The sequence below is a fragment of the Pipistrellus kuhlii genome, unplaced genomic scaffold, assembly GCF_014108245.1.
Source record: "Pipistrellus kuhlii isolate mPipKuh1 unplaced genomic scaffold, mPipKuh1.p scaffold_m20_p_6, whole genome shotgun sequence".
NCBI lineage: Eukaryota > Metazoa > Chordata > Mammalia > Chiroptera > Vespertilionidae > Pipistrellus > Pipistrellus kuhlii.
Window position 1 is genome coordinate 18,009,253 of NW_023425562.1, and position 21,793 is coordinate 18,031,045.

Consider the following 21,793-nt stretch of genomic DNA (forward strand, 5'->3'; position numbering starts at 1 on the left):
ACCTGTCCTATGGAATCGGAACTTATAACAGTTGATAGACCATTGGCAAGAGGTTCAGTAAGCTGCCAGGATCACAGAGGTACTAAGTAGAGAAGTTGGCATTCCAAGACAGCCATGAGTCACTGTTCCACTAAGCGTTCTCATTTTGCCATGGGTCTTACTGTCTATACATTAAAGGCCACAGGCCAGGTCTGATTTTTTTTAGAGTCCCTACGTCCTTGTCAAGCTGCATATTTTTCTACAAGCAGAAACCATTACTCACTGAGACAAAGATCTGTGCTTTAGGTCATGTAGCTGGTTAGTGACAGGGTGGGAATTGATTTGGAACTGGTGAGAAAAAGAGAGAACTCAAAAAAGTAGTAGGTGTGGAATAAAGACCCAATGGCTTTGAAGTCTTTGAATGATCAGGGAGGAAGAATAGATGAAGTCAATAAAGGCAAGTAGCAAAGAGAGCTCAGCTAAAATGTGAGAGAAGGGATACACTGAAACATATTGATGGAGATTCCTGTATCTGAAATACAATACAAAAAAGAAATAAATGCAATTAAATCAGAATTGCCTCTCAATCTGCGTTATTAATCTAAATTTTAAGGAATGAATCAAAGTGAGCATAAAAACCATGGCAGGGCTTAACTTTATAAAGGAATTTTAACTGCATAGATTTAATTTATAATATGGAGTTTAATGGTCAATGATACAAGAAGAAAATAAGATTAATAAATTTTGATGAAGAACACTTGCAAACAATTGCACTAATGCAAAATGAATCATTTGATTGGAATTGCATGCTACGGTACTCTATTACTAGCAGCCTTGCCGCTACAATGGAAGTACAAGCAATAAACCATGGAAATGCGTTTTCTCTTCATAATATTGGAAATATTATGGTCAGAGTAAGTGTCAAGGTCCTTAAAAAAAGGAAGAAAATGAAATTAAAACATCACCTTCAAAACTAAATGTTTGTTAATGCTTCCGTTGAAAGGCATGCTGAACAATCAATAACATGATCATAAAGGATCAAAGTAATTACCAATAAATGTAAGTGGTAACATTACAAATAAAAGTCTTTCAGACAAGGTGAGGGTCAAGCTTCCTCTTTTATGTTACTACAGGAGGTTGATGAACTCTGTAGTGACCATAGTCAATAGAAGTGGAATTAACAATGTCATTATTTCTGTTAGTGACCACAAATTAAAAATAACACATAATGGAATTATGGAGAAAAAGTTGGCTCATCGCCAGAATAGTCTGTAATATTATCAAATTAATTTTAGGCACCTCAATCTGGATCATACTATACATATACATTTTGTTTTACTTGGCAACATTAACCTCAATGATTTTGTGAGTGCTAAGAATACATATGCCTTCTTATTGACTGGATTTTATTACTTGCTTTCAGGGACTCAAATATATCAAACTATGTGGAAAATGATTTTTTTTCATTAAGATTATGACATTTACTGATGCTGTTTTATAGCTTTTCCTCTGAAAACTGTTCATATAAAAAAAGTCACAGCAAGAAAAAAAACTTCATGGATTTCTTCCTCAGTGTACTTATATAAGCTTTAAAGTTGATAATCTAAGAAGTCCCTCTGTGGATAGATCAGAGTTTTGCCTTAAATATGGGAGTGAGGGTAGGAATGGAAGGTACTAGGATTTTATAAAATTTTAGGGACTGGAAAACAGCTGAACTTCCTTGAGTGACCTTCCTTATTTTCCTGTCTGAAACAGCTAGAAAGCTGACATATCCAAGCATCCTTGGACCCCCAAATAAAGGAGGACTTCACATATTTGAACATGGATGATTAGTTCTTTTCCTATGCAAGATTCAGTGACAGAATAAAGGATTTCTAGTGACCTGCTCTGTGGCCGCTAATTCTCTCTCAAAATGTAAGTCACTTCATTTCTGTAAGCACTAGTGCTGCTCTAATTGACCTGCCTATGGTCGAAGTTATGCCCTTGCAAGGTTGGGAATGCACTCAGGCTGAATTTGAAGTGATAGTTTGAAAAAAAAAAAAAAAAAAGACAAAAGACAAATCAGTTTCATCACAACAGTCACAAAGCAAGATGTTAGAAGAAAATATTCTTGAGTGTGAAGTTCAGTACTTAGCAACATTTAAAAAAAAGCGTTTATTGATTTCAGAGAGGAAAGGAGAACATGCGAGAGAGATAGAAACATCAATGAAAGAGAGAATCATTGATTGGCTGCCTCTTGCACACCTCACACTGGGGACTGAGCCTGCAACCCGGGCATATGCCCTGACCAGGAATCAAACCATGACCTCCTGGTTCATAGGTCCATGCTCAACCACTGAACCTCCAAGGCTGGGCTAGCAGTATTTTAAATTCAAAAGAATTTGAATTTACATTCTCAAAAGAATAGGTTGTTAATTAAATGTATGAAATAAATATAAGTGGAGTCTATTTCTGAGACATTTAAGATTTTGTATAGTTTAAGAACTCCTGGTCATTTTATTCAATTGCATTGGTCTGCACAAATGCATGCTTAATTAGTAAAGATAGGCCATAATCACTTATCTTGTAATGAAAAGCTGTATGGATCGCACTAATGAAGACCTGACTTTGCCTTTCCCATTGTGCCCCTCGCGTGGTGCAGGGGGACCTGCCTGATGCCTGAGGGACAGAGAGATGCCGTGTGCTACATCGTTTATAATTGTCATTAAACATCCACCTATCAATTATGTCACACCAAGCTTTATTAATGGTACACTTATCAACTATTCATTGTATGGCACTAACATTTAAAAAATGTGTTCTACTGAGCCTAATGGATCCGCGCTTTAACTGTCTGGTTATTTAGTGAATTAATTCCAGGGGACAATTTGAAATACTAAAATCTGCGCTGACTCAATATGTCATGTACTAGAAGAGCTTGGCTGATCTCTTATTTGGGGGTCGTTTCACGTTTTGTTGATAAAGGGAAAGTGGCAGGTGTCTGTGACATGGAGCGGGAGCTTGTGCCCATGCACACACGCAGAGCAGTGCATGCAGATTCATTGCACATACACACATGCACCTGCTGGGCCCCCCATTTGTTATTTATTTCAGCATTCTGGTATGGGTTTTATATTTAGTCTTGCCATTAAAATTGCCTGCAAAGATTCAGATTAGTAGCTTCACTCAGGATCTCTCTGGAAGTTGTATTGAGGTTCTAGAAGCTTGTCCTCCTGGGTCTTTTCTGTCTCTGAGTTAAAGGGAATTGCCACTCTGTTCCTTGTTCTCAGTTGAGAAAAAGATTCCCAGCTTATACTTATTTAAACACATTGTAGGTATTAATTTTTGAAAATCATATTTTTCTGAGGATAAACCTTCAAATACTCCTGGAGGATTTATCCTTAGGATTCAGGTGTCAGATGTAAGTGGGTAATCAGTTATATTCCAATGGTAATGGAAACTAATGATAAGTGAATTTCATAATAATATGTATTATTATTATTATTATTAGTGTTTCAAGTTACAGATATACATGATACTGAATTTTCCCTCATTCATGTCAATTATTAATATATACTAAATATATATTCATGGATACTGCAGATTTTCTGTTGTCTTCATGTGAAATTGGTGAGAGCATTGTTATCCAGAATAATAATGGTGACAATAGCCTCTTTTCCCAACACTCATTTGAGATATAGTAAGAATTATTCAAAATACCAGATAATTTTATGATAACTTTGTTTGGTGTACCAACTTAACTACATATTAGCTGAAATGTTAGCATTATATAGTTTTAAGTATGTCTAATAATATTCAGATTTAAAAAATAAGACTTCCATATCTCATCTTTTACTAGGCCCCAATATATGACATAATTTTGAACTTTTCTTCTATTTGAAGAGAAAACAATTTAAGCAACATAGAGGATATAAAAAAATTGCTTATAGCTGATGGTGGTATTTTGAAGAAGAAAATATATATGTATACCCCTTCCATATACACACACACACACACACACACACACACAACCTATAGATAGATTTCATAGAATCTTAGACCTTAAGTTGACTCAAGAATGAGCTGGCATCACCCTTATTTCACAGGTGACCAGCTTTAAGTGGCAAAGCTGGGGACAGAATCCTGTTTTCTTAATACTAATTCTGAGGTCTTTTCGATGTTCAGCATTGTTTCCCAAGAATATTACTCCCAGAGAGAATTTATCTAGCATTTTTATTTTTCAGACTTTTTTTTAAGACAGGATTTTTGTTTCTGATTTGTATTGAAGTGAATAGAATCCCTATTATACTGCACTTCATGGAAATGCAACACATGGAAGCTTTTTGTACTTGCTTTTCATTTCTGCTTCTTTTTGTCACAAAGGCTCTTCACTATTGTAGTTGAAATCATTTGTAATTATGAATTGTGCTTTTAAAAAATCATCAATGAAAATCTTTTGATTTAAAATGAGGTGCCAGAAGAAAAGGAGAAAGGAATGACTGGAATTTAATGCAATAGAATAGTTATACAGAAATCACAAAAGAGAGGCATCTCACCTATAGTGTGTCTCAGCAGGAGGCAGAAAAATGAACATATCACATTTATTCCTATTTTGCAATTTGTACCCAGTGTTACTTGATATAACAGTACACAGCAAATATCTTTATGCCACACATTAAATATTTGTGATATATTCGATATATTCACTGAACAAAATTTAGACATGGTGGACACAGGGAGCCACTTACAGAGCAAAAGAAGATACAAATGTTTAAATACTCAAACTTCTTTGATTATTTTTGTTATTTTAAATTTTGAGCTAATACACGAGAATTTTATGTTGTGTTTGAAAATGTATTGATATCTATTAATAGCACCCTCAGAGTTTATATCCCTAAATAATCAAATAAGAAGCATTGAATTAAAAATATGTCTAAGCTAAAGAGAGTGAAAAGAAGGTAAACAAGTATTTCTATATATGGGTTTTGATAAGTTTACTCCTTTATTTCAAAATATGCACACATACACACACACTTACACATACACACACACACACACACATATATTTACACTCAATAGTATAATATTAAGTGACTGTGATTATATTATCTTTGAATTGGTAAAACAAGTATTATTATGTGTATTTAGTATATATAGATATATAAATATAAAATACACACACATCCATGCAGAATATTATGTATTCAGTCTCCAGGAAGCTGTCATTAAACATCCTAACTATCCTTTTAAAGATCTTGCCCATCTCTATAATTCCAACTGTTTAAAAGAAAGGAGGGAAGAGGGGAGGATGGAAGGGAGGGAGTGAGGGAAACAAAAGTTACTCAGATCAAAGTGGTCTGTCTTGATGTAAAATCATCTTTGGAGAGATCCAGAGTCTGATCAGTTCAATCTGCTACAGCCTTTGGATGATGTCATTCAGGGTCACTGATGGAGACAAGTGCTATGTTATCACACAGATACTATTCTTGATGTCTTTAGTGGTCCAGATCTTGGCCAAGCCATGGTGCTCTCCACAGCACACCCAAAGGTTTTATTCTGCTTGAAACCTCACAGCTCAGACCACCCTGCCCAAACATATCTTGTCAGTGGCTGCTTCTGTGGCACTTTCTTTGTCATCTGTGTCCTCATAGCACTTTCTGTCATGAGCCTACAGCTTTCATATTGAGCAAGGGTCACCAACAAGTATATAATTTGGGAAAAACTCATGAACCTTCCTTGATAATATATCTGAGGTACGGTGACTTGTGCACTATTCTGTTATTGAATCTTAGACTGTAGAGCTTGAGTTTCCTTCTTCTCAGAATCCTTAGGATTCTTACCAAAACAGAACCTCCTTATACATCTTAACCAACTTGAATTAGTAAAGGAGCAGTAAAAACATTAAATATCTATTAAATATATATGAAATCGCTTATATAGTTTTCTCACCCTAATTTCTCTTTTATACTCTTCTTGGCCCAAATTTACATAATTTAAGAATGCACCACTAGTGATTCATTTAAGCAAATATGCTTCAATAACATGTCCTGACTGTACTACTTGATATCAAAGGTGCTGATATAAAAATTTTAATTACCTCTTATTCAGTGTTTAATCTTTGCCATAATAGGCATCTTGTCATATACTTTTAATGTTTTTAAAATTCCCCATTAAATAATTTAAGAATATCTTAGAGTTAGATTACACTAGTATGTTATTTTTAGAAACCCTCATTTTTTTAATGGGATGCGGGAGTGAAAACACTAAAAACATTTAATTGTCTTTTTTTACTATTGCTTTTTGGATGGAATAATTATATTGCTTGAGCTTTAAAAAATGAAAAGGGCAGTAAAGACCTAACAACTTCTGCTATGCTGAACTATGTGATTTGCACATCAATGAATGAGTTTTTAACTCCCAACCTCCAAGCATCCCATAAATTAGTCATAATCTTGATGTATCCTGCAGTTACAGAAGGCTCATAGGATCAAAATCTTATATCAGCTTCTACCCAGAAATTTCTCTGATCATGCACATCAACTTACCCTTTCTGCTAGGTCATTCTTATCAATACACAGCCTCCTGGCATTTTTCCAAGCTAATAATCAAAACCATCCTCTTTTGATCCCGATTCCCCATCTAGATATTGCCCTCTTTCACTGCTTCCCTGTCCTTCAAAACATCTTGAAGATGTTTTATTTTGTTTTATCTCTAATGCCTCTTATTATTATTTTAGTCAAACCTACCCTAGTCGGGTTTTGCCTCATCATTCTTTGCATCAAAACTGCTAGTGCTCAAGTTCCCAGGGACTTACCTAATGCTCAGTTCTCAATTGTCCTCTTAGTTCATCTGTCTTCAACATTTGACTCAGCTAATTTCTCCCTCCTTCTTTGTACCCTCTCTTCACTTGGCTTTCAGGATACAAACTCTTCCAGCTGACCAAATTTCCAATCAGTTGTTTACTAATTCATTGCTGTTATCTTTCTGATCGCTCAAGGTTCAGTCTTTTTTTTTAAAATATATTTTATCGATTTTTTACAGAGAGGAAGGGAGAAATATATAGAGTTAGAAACATCCATGAGAGAGAGACATCGATCAGCTGCCTCCTGCACACCCCACACTGGGTATGTGTCTGCAACCAAGGTACATGCTCTTGACCAGAATCAAACCTGGGACATTCCAATCCTCAGGCTGACTATCCACTGAGCCAAACTGGTTTCGGCTCAAAGTTCAGTCTTGAATTTCTTGTTTAGCCATGTTTATTCTTTTGATGAGCTCATCAATGTCATGGCTTTAAGATGCATATGACATCCCTATTTTTATCTCCAGCTCAAATCACTTCACTGAACTCTAAATTCAGTTCATTAATTGCCCACTTGCACATCTAATAGGCATATCAGTCTTAACCTGTCCAAAATGGAACACATGCCCTCCTTCCTGCAATCTTCTTTGAGTTAGTGAAAACTCTGTTCTTTCAGTTGCTCAGGCCAAAACTATGGTGTAATTCTTGACTTTTCCCCCCTGCAACTTGTGTCTAATCCATCAGTACATTCTATTGGCTATACCTTCAATTTATGCACAGAATTTAACTACTTTTCACTACTTGTGCCACCTTAGTCAGTGCCACCATCATCTCTTAGATAATTATGGCAATAACATCTTAGCTTGTCTCTTAACTTCTATCTTTGGCCACTACAGTATACACAACAGCTCAACCAGAGTTACCCTGTTAACTTATAAGTGGGGCCCCATCATTTCCCTGTTTGAAACCATCCAACAGCTTCCAAGCTTGATCAGAGTGAACAAAACCCTTCCAATGTCCTAAGCTTCTAATCAATCTGTAACCTCATTTTATCTGTAAGCCCATATCCTGTCACTCTCATCCTAGCTCACCCTGCTCATGACACACTAGCCTAATTCCACCCATAGGCCTTTGTACTTGTTTTTCTTGCCTATAATGCTATTTCCCCTGATATTACAACACAATGTGTTTTTCACCAGTTTTCAGTCTTGACTCAAATGTCACTTTTTCTGTGAGGTTATCCTCATCTACCTTCCTAAAATTATAATGTTCTCCCCTCATCTCTATTCCCTTTCCTTGATTTTTCTTCATAGGACTTAACGCCATCTAGCATACCAAATATTTTAATGTATTATTGTTACTATCTATTGCTTATTTCCTTCTACTGAGACGTAAGCTCCACTTGGACAGAAATGTATGTCTAGTGTTCCTTGCTTTCTCCCTGGTGCCTGGAACAATTGCTGGCACAGAGTAAGCACTCTGATATTATTTATTGAATGGATTAATTAATTATAAAAATATCCTCTTTATTTCAATTTTTCCTGAACAAGTCTCTCAGTCCTTAATTTTAGCTCTGAATGAGGCCAAGGGATTCCTTTTCTTTTCCTAGACCTGATGGTAGATCCTTTGATTCTAGAAGCCCAGGTGAGGCCCATTTATTGCTATAGCTGCCATGTCATTTTCTGTTCTCTCACCTTTCAGTAATCATAGTCACAAACAGACAACAGTGGCCATAGTTACTTAGTGCCAACTCTGTCCTACTTGCTTTAATCCTCATAGCGTAAGAAGAAGGACAGTGGGGCTTGGTTTCCTGCTCATGTCATTTTTTTTCCCCTTATGTCTGACTATGACCTCATGAATCCTGTCCTCTTGTTTACTTTCAAGTTGAAGGCATAGTGGCCACTTCTGCTGACTTTCTCAACTGGGAGTGAGTGATCAGGAACAAGACTAGAGATGAGGGGTCTAGCTAGAAGGATCAGATAGGTGGAAAGGTTGATGTTTTGTTTAGGGACATAAACTGCTGGATGTTGGGTGACATATAACTCTGGTGGGTATTGATCTGGCATCTAGAAAGGCTCTGGAATCTGGAGAAGACTATGGGCAGATTAAGTAAGAGTCCAAAGACAAAAGATAATTTTGAAAGGCATTGGGGATCAGAGGAGCCTAGCTAAAGGAGCTAAGTTCCCCTTGTCTCAGGACCCCTTGCTTTTTATTAACACAAATTGTCTTAAGGCAAGGTAGAGATGTACACTTCAAAGGATAGAGTACAGAAGCATTGTCAGATTGGGGAATAGCCTATGGCTGTTCTGATGTTTGGCAATAATATGTAAAGTAAGATGTCCTGAGCTGTCTGGCAGCAAACAATCATCCTATTCAGGTTTGGGGGAAATGCCTTTATCCATTCCAACAGGCAATAAAGTAATAACATATGTGACTCAGCCCTTGTTGAGTCCCCAAGTTCCATCAAACTTTTGGTAAAACTTTTGCAGCTATGACATGCTGGAACTGGCTTCCAGCAATAAACATTATTGTTTGCATACACTCAGTGTTTACTATGTATTAGAGACTGTGCTAAGAGCTCTATGTTAGTATCTCTTTTAGATAGTAAAACTGTGTCCATTTGACCAGTGAGGGGAATGTGGCTCTTAAACAAATGATCCGTGATCCCACAACTGACTATTCAGTACTGATTCTAGGATTTTAGCTTGGTAATTTGAACTCAGAGCCCTTGATCACAAGCACCAGTTGGAGATACCTGCAGAAGGATGAACTGAATCAATATTCTTCAATTGCCGGGCACTGTATTAAGTGCTGAGGACATAATCAGAGCAGTGGAAGTAGATATTCTTTCTGTGTTATACCTTCAATCTAGACCAGGTGGAGAATATTATACAATATGAAGCAAAGACTGATGTCTTTATGTAGATATAAAGATCATCTAATGTCTTTGGAAATGTGTGCCTTACCACCATGTAGTGCTTACTCTTCATAGCTTCCATTCAGAATATGCCAGTCAGGTTTCTATAGTGAGTCCTCTTCTGAACTTATAACTTCAATTTCTATGAAATTACTAAAATTGTATTTGCAATTTGCTTTTTGATGTGCATGCACACCTGTTTAACTATGCTGTATTATCAGCTTATTGAATGTAAAGGCTTTCTCTTTATTTGATTGCTACTCCCCTAAGATTCTTAGTTTTCTTCCCTTCAAAAAGGATGTCTAAATATATGCACTGAATTCCATCTAGGTAAGAAGACAAATTTTTATATACTTTCCTTTTGAATGGGAAGATGAAAGTACCAGTGGCCAATGTAATTTATCAAAAGCCATGGAGCTGGGCATGAAATCAGAACACCCAAACATCTGAGCTTAGGATATAAAGTGTGTGCTTTAGTCCCCTGCAGCCTTAAGAAAAATACTCAGATGTCAGCAGTAGGTGGATTTTAATAGAAGAGGTGTAACTAAGCTCTCTGTGTGAAGAGCTGGGTTTTATAGAATTAAGCAAGTGTTTCCATTAGTATCTACAGGTTAGTGAGCTGCCCCTAAGATCTGGACCAAACATGGACAATGGCACAAAGTGGTGATTTTTAATTTGCAACCATCTACTTGATACATTCAACAGGTGAAAATATCAATTTCCCTGCATGGGCAGTTCTAAAACTATAGCACAAAGCATCACTTTCAACTTGAGTTTCAAAGAGTAGGCAGCGTGAAACCAGAGGGAGACTTTCTGCGGGCAGTTGCCACTGTCTGTTTGTTTTACTGTTTTATTTCTCCCCATGGAGATTTCATTTCTGATACTTCAGTTTGCTGTGCAAAGTGGCTCTCTCCTGGAGCAACAGACAGCCTGTCTGTGCTATAGCAGAGGTTCTTTGGAGGTAGTTATGATTGGAGGCTTGTGTTTTCTCTGGCATATTTTCTTTCTTAATCATTTCATGAGAATAGAAACAAATCTTTAGAATTTTACAAGTGGTCATCTTTGGTCTGAATATTAAGTTAACCACAAGGAATTGTTGTTTGGGGCTAAGGTGCCTGACCTTTGCCATTTTGCCTGGGAATTCCTGAGCTAAAACTAAGGAAATGTGGGGCATTCCAGAACAAGCTAGTCATCCCATTTACATCCCTCTACTAAACTTTGGAATAACTTTAATCCACTAATTAGGAGGGACCCACACCTGCTCAGTAAGTCCTGGAAATTGCTAAATATGGCTTTTTTTATTTTATTTTTTTTAGAACTATTCTGCCTTCGAGACAATATATTTTCCAGAAGTTAGTGGTAGGGCGGAGGTTCCTAAAGATTAGGGGAACTGGTAAAGGTAACTCCCAGCCAAAGACCCACATCTCTGCTGATTTTATCTTCCTGTTTCCCTTGGTCAATAAATGCCCTTTCATGTAGCCAAACCAAAGGGACTTTTTCACAGAAAATGCCTCATGCTCTCTAAGGCTCTGTTTTCTTGAGTCTCACAGTCATTAGAGGCACAATGGCCACCTCCTGTCACTGACATGCCTAGTTTTGTGGTGATGCCCTCAGGGCCAAGGCATCACAATTGGTGTGGAAAGAGGCTTAGGCCCCTTATCCTGACAAAAGGAGCTTCTGTTGAAGGCCTTTTCCCTGAAGTGGTTCCATTCAGGACTAGGCCACTAGCTTAGTCCTTTTAAATTGCCAACCCCATTGTTCAAGGTATTTCTTGAAAAGAGAAATCCTGTTGTCTGTCCTTAAACTTGACTTGTTCAGTTAATGCTGAAAACATCTCCCCTAGAGTCTATCACCACAAGACCAGTCACAATCACAGCAGTAACCCCCTGTCACCAACTTAAATTGATACAGCTCTTTCTGTCTCAACTTGTTCTTGTCCAAATAGTATTTCTTTTAATTCTTCTGTGGACACAAAGGAGATAGCTTCAATTATACTCATTTTATAAACAATAACATGTGCTTGTCTCTTCAAGCCCAGTGAGATCGTTGTTGATAAAAATTAGTTCAATGCTGGTTGATAAATTACATTACCAAAAATATTTATTGAATTGTCTTTTCTTACTATTTGATATTCAGGGGGAGGGGGGTTATTATTGAACTCAATAAAAAGCCAGATGCATGGCTGGTTGCAAGTCTGTCTCTTGCCACCAAGTCTTTTCTAGAGTAACACTGCTCTCTAGATCTTTTGTCTAGTCCAGTTCCATGCTTCTAGAATAGGAATACACAGCAGGATGCAGAGAAGCTACTGGATAATATATTGTAATTATGGTTGATCTAACATACAAATAACAGGGTTTTCTAATAACTATATTATTTTTATATTAAATCAGCCATGGATACAATATGAAAACTCACATAAAATTGTAATGTAACTCAAGAAACTTCTGAAAATATTTAGCATTATGGAGGCCTCTGTCCACCCATCCCATCTTCTCAATTGATGGGAGAGTGGGCTACTTCAGGGGATCTTTACTGAGTGGGTGCTTCAAGGGAAAAATTAAGAAGTCATTGTTTCTAGTCCCATTATGCCTGTTGTTCATGGATGTCATAGTCTGTACCTCACAAAAGATGTGTTGACCTTGATTTAGCTTCTAATATTTAAGTTGTCTGTAGTAGCAATATTGGATTTATTACTGAAATAACATAATTCAGTGATGACATTTCTTTTATCATAATCTAAGCTAAAATGAGACTATATTTAGTCTTTTTTCAAATTAGAACACACTGTACAATGTGCCATCTGAGCTTGCATAATAAAAACAAATGTGCCTAATATTTACTGAATCTTTACTCTATGCCAAACACTTAGCTAAGCACTTTACATGCACTTGTTACACACAAGTGCTATAAGTTGTCTTTATTAATGTCCTCATTTTGAAGGTGTTTGGAGGTGATTATTAACTTACCTATCAAGTAGTAAGGGCAGATCTGGGATTTCAAACCTGGACAAACTGAGGTTGAGCCCATAACCTAACTTACTTTTTATGTGGTTCTTCTCTCGGTGTGATTTAATAATAGTCCTATAAAGCAATTTCTGATGAGTTATATTGCTTTGATGATATTTTTATATACATAGATATCCATCATAGTCAGTGAAAAATATGGTTATGCTTATTCATTCAACAAAAAAGGTTTTCGAATCCCAACTATATGCTAGGCTCTATGGATGTAGATATATATGAGTAAGGGAAGATCTCTACCTTGGAGAAGCTCACAGTCATGTGGAGGAGACAGGGATATAAATACAATGTGAAACAATCAAATAATGACAAGATGAAACATTATGCACTATAAAAAAGGCAGACAGAGCACAGATACCACCTAGACTTAGAACTCATATGGGGAATTGAGATGATGTAGTAATCATAAAAATTGTCCCTCCAAAAGGCTGAATATAGTGAAAGAGAGAATAATGTGCAGATAAGGATGAAGTTGAAATAAATCTCAAGTGAGCCTTTCACTTCTTTGGATAATTTTTCGGGGTGGCTATTTGGAAACATTTAATTGTTAATTATTATTAGTTTCTGAAATCAGTTTTATTGGTCAACTTTATTCCAGGCCTTCAAGCAAAACTTCTAGTAAATGGTAGCATTTGATTCTCATTAATCTCTTTGGTTTTCTTAATGGCCAATATGAAGGCATATTAATAATTAATATGTTTAGCAATGCAAACTTTTATGATAATAAAACTGACACAGAATTACTGCCTCAACCAATCATAGTAAAGAGCCAAGAGACTTTAACAGTAGTAGAATTAGAGTATGATAACCTTCAAAGACTAAAAGCCTTCTAGTTGTCTTATTCTTGAAGATTACAATCTGTACAACTATAACAAAACTCATATATATTGCTACATCAAACTTTTGTTAGTTTTTAGAATGACATAATTCTAAAAGCAAAGTGTTTACTTAAATGCTCTTCTTATTTCAGGACTAGACATACTACAGTATACATAATCTATGATACTTAATATATGCTGAATTTAAGCTTTTCTTCATCCTTATCAAAAAATCCTAGAGCCATTTCCTAGAGGTGCTATTGGTAGACAAAAATTTAGTTTAGACAACATAACAATTTTGCATATAAGAAGTGTTTAATTATTTAATATTGGGGTATATTTATTTTATAATAATGAATGAAAAATGCAAAGCTGGTAATTACAATAATGGTAAGCAATATGATCTCATAAACTTTGACAGATAACTGATGATAAAATCGGGTTATCAAAATGGCTTTAATTGAATGCTCATCTGAGTTAGGCTATTGTGTTAATCAGGTTATGCTAACTGCTATAACAAAATCTCAGTGGCTGAAAGAGTGCAGTAAAGGTTATGTGACTCATGTTACAGTCACATATGAAGCAGTGTATATCTCTTTCTGGTCCATGTAGTGGTTCAGAGACCTAGGCATCTTCTTCCTATAGCCATGCATAAGTAGGGCTTTCAGGACTTTCGTGTCCTCAGTCAGATCCCTGCCTCCAGCTGGTAGACCTCGGGTGAAAGAATAGATGAAGATCATGGGGAAAAATTGGGAACAGGGAGACTAGACTTGGTACACATCATTTTTACTCACTTTGGATATATTTCAGTTACTGGCCCCAGGTAATTGCCGAGGTGCTGGGTTGTATGCTCAAGAGGGAAAGGAAAAGGGATTTGATTATTCTATGGCATTGTGATAGCTGGTAAAATGTGTGTTTGATCATGAAGAGACAGAAGATTTAGAATCATGTAGAGAATGCTGGAAAGATTATCAAAATTGTCTACAAGAGGCAGGACATAATCAGGGATTTTATTCTCCCCCTGCTTTGTTTCCTGTGTGTCTATTATGGGGTTATGTAAATATTTCCAAAAGTAGGGTAGGCCCAGTAGGACTACAGATAGCTTTCCTTCTGCAGGAATTAAGTTCTAGACAATTTAAGATGACATATAAATTATAAACATTTTTCCTAAAAGACCAGAATGCAACTAAAACACACACACACACACACACACACACACACACACACACACACACTTTCTTTGAACTATGATAGATTTTTCTACCTGACTTTCAAATCTCTGGTTATATAAAGAGATATAGGTATATAAATGTCTCACAACATCAGTATGCCCTGGGATGGTTAGGGCAGTGTGTTGGAAGAATGCCTACTGAAAGGGGGGTGGAATTGCAGTGATAGAAGAGAAAACATTGCCTCAGAGGGGTTTCCAGGGACTCAGCAAATGGGAGACTTCCCAAGTATTTAGTTAGGAACCACAGTGATTCCCCAGGCAGGTCTCCCTTTGTGTCAGCACAGAACATAAACACTCCCCAACTGGAGACAAAACATCTTATTTCCTCACAGCTTTACAACAACATAAAGCTAGGACTCCTCTGATCCTTCTAGCACACTCAATGTCTCTGGAATTAGATGCTTATCTCCTGTAGAGCAGGGCCTCTAATCTTCAAATCTAATTTTGTGTCACAAACATAGTAGAAGTTAAAGAACCTCCCACTTGTAAGAAATAGGCAGAATCTGCCATTGACTCTTAAAAAGAAGACTCTCCCCCGAATGCTGACCTCCAAGTGCTGAAGCAATCCTTTGTCTTTTGCGGGAGCAGCAGGTTATATAGGTTCTACTCCAATAACTGTTCTCACCCTGAAAATAGAAGGTCAGTTCCCTCCTCTGGTGTACTTCTTCCTGTGATGTGTTAAAGAGAACACACGTGGACTGTTTTCATTAGCACGTGCCATTGCCAAGCATTATCACTCATGCTTGACCATTTTGATTAGACGAAACTGATCATCTGTGCACGATCACACTCTATCATCCTAGGCAAGACTAAACAAAAGCAACAACAGAAACCATCCCTCTGAGAAAGCTCGCTTCAGCAGCCCTTCAGCTCAGGGTTGTGATGAGAAGCCCACAGTCCTGCACAGGGAAGAAGAAATTAGATGGAGCTTATTGGAAGTGAACCTGTGGCAACTATATATCAGGATAACGACCATGTTCTTCTCACATTACTTCTAAGCTGTGCAATCAGAGGAGCCCTACAGAGCCTTTTTAATCAGGGAAAGGGCTAATGAAACATTGGCATTCTCAGTGGCGTTGGAATGCTTTGTGTGACCTTGCTAAACCTTGGATGTTCATTATTGTTTCTCTCTTACGGAAATGTTCGCCATTGTGTCTTACACGAAGGGCAGAAAACGGATAAAAAGCCTGTGATGATGAAGTCAGTTTTCACTGCAGAAGAATGACCTCATTGCTTCCTGAGGGAGCAGGGAGGGAAGCTGGGTCTTCTCCAGGCCCTGCAGAGGGGGTCCTATTGGTCGGGGGCTATGAGACCAGGTAAGATTACACAAAGTATCCCAGAGTATTTATTAACTAGTTTGCCATCCACATAATTTCCTTAATACAGACTGTACAGCCTAGTAGAAAATGTATAAGGGGTTTTTTAGCAAGGCATGATAGACTTTTCCCAGAACAGTCATTCTGGCTGGGACTCAGTCTTCCTTTCAGTTACCCTTGAGATGGGGTGTGTGGAGATTCCACTGAAGTTCACATTCTTTTGATGTCCTTCTTAAGTTCAGCAATGACCCTGAACTCAGCCCACAGGTCACATTTTTTGTTGGATTTTTTTGGGGGGAGTTTGATGTTTTTTCCTAATCAATTGATATAATGCTGCTAGAAACTTTGCTATAGCTGTGAGGTCTTTTAGGATTAATCATAGTGAAACTTCAGGAGGGCTACAGCATAACCTTAAGCTACACTGACAATTTGAGCAGGAGAAAATCACTCCAACTTAAATTCTAATAGGCTTATCAGAGAAAAAAATGAAGCAGTTTATAAAACAGTACTCTACTGGTTTAAAGTTGGGAGGCAGGTGGGAGGAGAAGGCTGGGGTTGGTGGTCCAGAGGTTAGGAGATGTATAAGACTCACTAAGAATGGGAATCAAAGGGAAAATATCCAGAATTTCAAATTTATCAACTCTGCAAGCTTCTTCTCGGCCTTCTCCCAGTCTCACGTACAGATTTTAAATCAGTCAGAGACATTAGCATATGGCTTCATGTTGGTGACAGTCATGGGTTCTCATGGAAGGCTACCTGGGCCTTCTATTAGGGCTGCTCTCCTTCTGGTGCTGAAAGTGAAAACATCTGCCACCCATGGGACTCACTGAAGCTGACTCCACCTGCAACTATGGGAGGCCTTGGCTCCCATCAGAAATAGTTATGCATGTACAATAGAATTGCAGAATTTTCTAAGTAGAGGGATGGAGGCCAAGAAGAGGTAAGTAAGTTCTCCAGGACTGCACAGCTTGATAGACACAGACCCAGGAAAATAACTCAGCTCTCTACTCCTCCATTGGCATTTCTCTCTATAGCTCATGCTTTCTTGTCTCAGAGAGTGGGGAGATGACTTTCTAACTTGTTTTTTAGAAAACATTGACATGGCACCCCCAAACTGGTTATCTTTATTCTATTGATTAGTTGGCTTCACCATTTTGTCTTAAAAATTCTTTTCATTCCCTGAATTGATGTCTGTCTAAAGGTTAGGAAACTAAGTTCTGCCTCTGATACTATTCATCAGACTTCCTTTGATTTAAGTTTGAAAAACATGGAAATGTTCTAAGGGAACTGGTGGTAATTTCAGTCATCCTGGTGTTGACTCTATACCCTCACTTTGGAAAGTAAAGAGGCTGACGTATAACCACACATTCTGGGTAGAAACCGAGTAAACACTTTCTATAGTTTATTTTATATCTATAGATGGATAATACTTAAGCAACTTTATGGGAATGTTTTAAGGCCTTTCTACTGACATCCAGGAGGAAAATGCAATGTGTTCTAGAAACACTCAAATTCAGTGCGTACTGCCAGGGTAAAGCTAATATGAAAATAACTGCTTGTAAGAAAATGAACACAAGGCTCCAGTAGTGGCAGAAAATAATGTGTATGAGGTAGATAATAAATAATACCATTAAGCCCTTGTATCGTTCCCACTTCTGTCAATTTAAAAAATGTGATATTTATTGCTGGGCTCATAATTACTTTTATGCTTTAAAACAGGGGGAAAAATGGTTTGTTGATACAGGAAGGTATGCATTAAATGTTTATGTTGTTGTTTTCCTGTGAGTACAGGGATAGAGGTAGCATGAGGTTATATTTTTCTTAAAAAGGAAGGAAATGACTAGCACTATCCTTTCTCTAATCAACCAAGAAAACAAGGGCTTTACCATTCCAGGTATTCATGAGATTGATTTGCCTTCCTGAGCTTTGTGTTTGTGGAGATTGTAAAAGAGAGAAGAAAACATGGGGTGATCAGGGTTAGGTAATGGTTCCTAGAACAAAGGATAAATATTAACTTAAGGTAATGATTCTGAATTTCCAAAAACAACATATTTCTGTCTAGCCAAATAGATAGATTATGTGGAAATAGTACAACACTTGAATCTTATTCAATCGGGGTTTCTGACCTACAGTCCCCATTGCCCCCTTCTCTATTATTACCTTCCATACTTTAAGGAACATCATTTGCAATAATTTCATCAAGAATATTAGTTCTTCTCCAGCTGATGCCTGGATGCACTATTTGGGACAGTTCCAGAAGAACCAAAATCTGTCCTCTGCAAGTTTCAAGGCTGAAAATAGGGTACTTGGAGCTGCAGCAGCTGAGGGCTGAAAACGTCCTTGATATTCCACAACTGTAGCCACAGTGTCTCTTTTTCCTTTGTCCTCTTCCATTCCTGACAGGAACCATTTAAAATTCTATTTTAAATTACCTGGATTGTTGGCATAAGGAACCTGCAATTTAGATTTGTGATTGTTTAGGCTTAGTGTGTGTGTGTGTGTGTGTGTGTGTGTGTGTGTGTGTGTGTGAGAGAGAGAGAGAGAGAGAGAGAGAGAGAGAGAGAGAGAGAGAGAGAGAGGGAGAGAGAGAGATCCTGTCAGTGTTTAATTAAATCAATGTAAAATGCTATTTGAGCCGAAGGCAAAGACTTTTCCTTTACTCATTTAATGTCACACAGATTATGGCAAGCTTTTCATTTGTATAATTTGTCATGCATTGCCATTGCATTTTAAGCAAGCAGGCTGGCTTACTCAAAATCATTCATTTAAATGGAAATAAAAGTTTAATTACTCCCTTTTACCTTTTACACGTGTGTTACAAATCATGTAGTGTCTTGAAGAGACTGCATTGGAGAAGTGAGATTTCCATCCTAATCCCAGGACTGCTTCTACTTAACTGTGTGACTTTGGATAAATCACTTCCTGTGATAGTCAGTATGGGCTAACTGCTAACAACAACAACTCACAATAGGATTTTTTTCCTCACTTAACTAAGAGTTACATTTAGGTTGTACCAGTAAGATGGGCCGTGTAGTACCTTCACCATAAACATGAGAATCTTGTAAAACACCAGTTATGAATGCCTTGGGAAAAACAATAGGGAGTAAGCTAAAAGTGTGCTATTATGAAGGTTTGCTTCTCTATTTTAATCACCTGTGTGACTGGGCACTTGTGTAACTCTAATATTTTCATTCTCTGACTCTCTCTGCAGTTTGGATTCCTTTTCTCTCCTGTGGACCAGAGTCTTCCACTGTGTTTCTATTTCCAGAAACATGAGGAGTTTAATACTGATATGGGTGGGTGTGGTGTACCACAACCATCAACTATACCCAAGGGACTGTCACCCTGTAGTAATATATAGGATGGGGGAGGAATAGCATCATTTCCCCCCACCTAAATGATTCTCTTCTTCACTGAATGTCAAATGTTCCCAGTATCCCATAATTGTGCCCCACAATTGTGAACATTATCTTTCTTATATCACATTTACCTTTCCCTTTGTCCTAGACATTAAGGTCCACATATTCTACTAGGTTAATCTAATAACCGCTGCTTAAGGGTTTATGAGTAATTACTCACGGGTGCATTTTTACAGAAGTATCCCATAATATTAACTGTAAGAGGAATACTCAGATTCCAATAAGTATTGGAAAGTATTCCAATAAGTTTACTGGCACTTATTGCATGCAAGGAAGGCATTGCTCTAGAAAATGTGGGTAATACCAAGTCAGTGAAGATGTATTTTGGCTGGTGTAGGAGGGAAGCTTTTTGGCCTTGGTATCAGATTGCTAAAAAGTTCAAGCTTTGCCACCTGGCAGTATTATCCTGGGGCAACTTGCTTGACATCTGTGCCTCATGCCCCCCTTTGAAAATGGTAGGAATAATAGTAACTACCTCATAGACTTGTTTGTGAGATTTAAATGATGCACACAAACATGTACAATGCTTAGCCCAGCAATTGGCTCATTGTAAAGGTCCAGTGATTCTTACCTTTCAAAAGCTAAAGCATATATAGCTTATCATTGCTTAAGATGATGAATTTAGTCTGCCCTCTCAAACTGTATTTCTATGATGTACTTTTTTTGTTGCTGCCTTGTATTTAAAAAGTCACCATCAATACCCCATTTCATCATTTTAGAGCATCTAAGCACTTAGTTCTTAGTCCCTTAGTCTTAACTTGGACTTTTCAACTATAGCCTGTAGTTTGTTCAGACATAATTCTGGGGATGTCTCTGGACAATGAAAGCTACTAGGACATCTGTAACACCTTTACTGTGTACCAGTCTTCCTGGCATGTGCTATCTCCCTCTCTCTCTCTCTTATTCTGAGTGAGTTTTATTTCAAGCGCTGCTCTCCTTCTCACACATTAATTCCAAATTGTGGTTGTGAACTAATTCATTCAAGTGTAATTTGGCCACACATACAGACAACTTTTCTGTTAAATTTGATTATTCTGTATCAACATGACTAATATTTTAAAAAATCAAGAATGAAAATGAAGAACTACCGGGCTAAAATAAAACTCTAAAGACTTCCTTTCTTTCTCTTTCTCTTGGGTTCTGAACTCTATTTTAGCAATACTAAAAGAAACAATTTTTGAGTATTTTTGTTCTCAGACCCATGCTAGCAAACCATATACTTATAATAGAACCCACCAATCATAAATGATGCTAACATAAATGGAGCATTAACTCTGTGCTGTACATTCTATATAGTTCTCTTTGCAACATAGTCAAGTTGTTATTAACCTTAAGACTTAGAACAGAAATTTGCCCCAAGTTCCATAGCCAGTGAATATCAGAACTGAGATTTGGACCCAGGTTAGCCTAAACCTAAAAGACTTGCTCTTTCTGTCCTACCATCCTCATTATTCAAGACTACATCAGCCTGATATTCAAGAGGAAAAAATGAAGACCACAAACTAATTTATTAAATAGAGATGAATGTGCAACTACTTTGGCTATGTGTCTATTAAAATAATTAATTGGCTTAAAATGCAGATTCTTGTCATGTTCCTTGAAGTTACTAAGTGAGACAAGGTATACAGCTGTGAATGACCAATTCATGTCCCTTGATTATATGTATTCTTCGCTGGAGATCTTTTGATGCCCACATTTTATATTAACAAGCAAACCTACTCCTCAATAATGCACTGTTAGAGATTCCAGGTTCTAGAGCTATTAAAAAAATCAATAGTTCCAATTGACCTCTCCATGCCACTTTTTAATAAAATAGTGATTATATTAATAGTACCAATATTTTAGCTTATTGTGAGAAATGAATAAGTGGATATATTTTTGAGCAGTTAGACCAATGCCTTGTTCCTGATAAACACAAAGGACTAACTGTCTCAATGACTAGAAGTACAAATAGAGTCTCAATGAGTTGCAGTGCTGATTTTACTCTTTGGCAATTAAATCTAAAGTGTCTCTAGTTTTAAAAACTATAATAATTTAATTTCATTTGGATTTCTGCATTGCCAACCAAATTAACCAATTCACTGTGGTATTTAGGATTTAAAAAAACTTTTTTTAAAAAAAATTTTCATTTCCAGACCCTAATACCTCCTCTTCTATATAGCTGTTTTGAGTTGACTAAATATTTAGGAAAATCTCTTTAAAATTACCACGAGAGCAACTTATTCCCCTTTCAAAGATTTTTATCACAATTTTTCATGTTAGAAGTTAATAAAAAAATCTGTTACATTTAATGAGGATATCTTCATTTACTC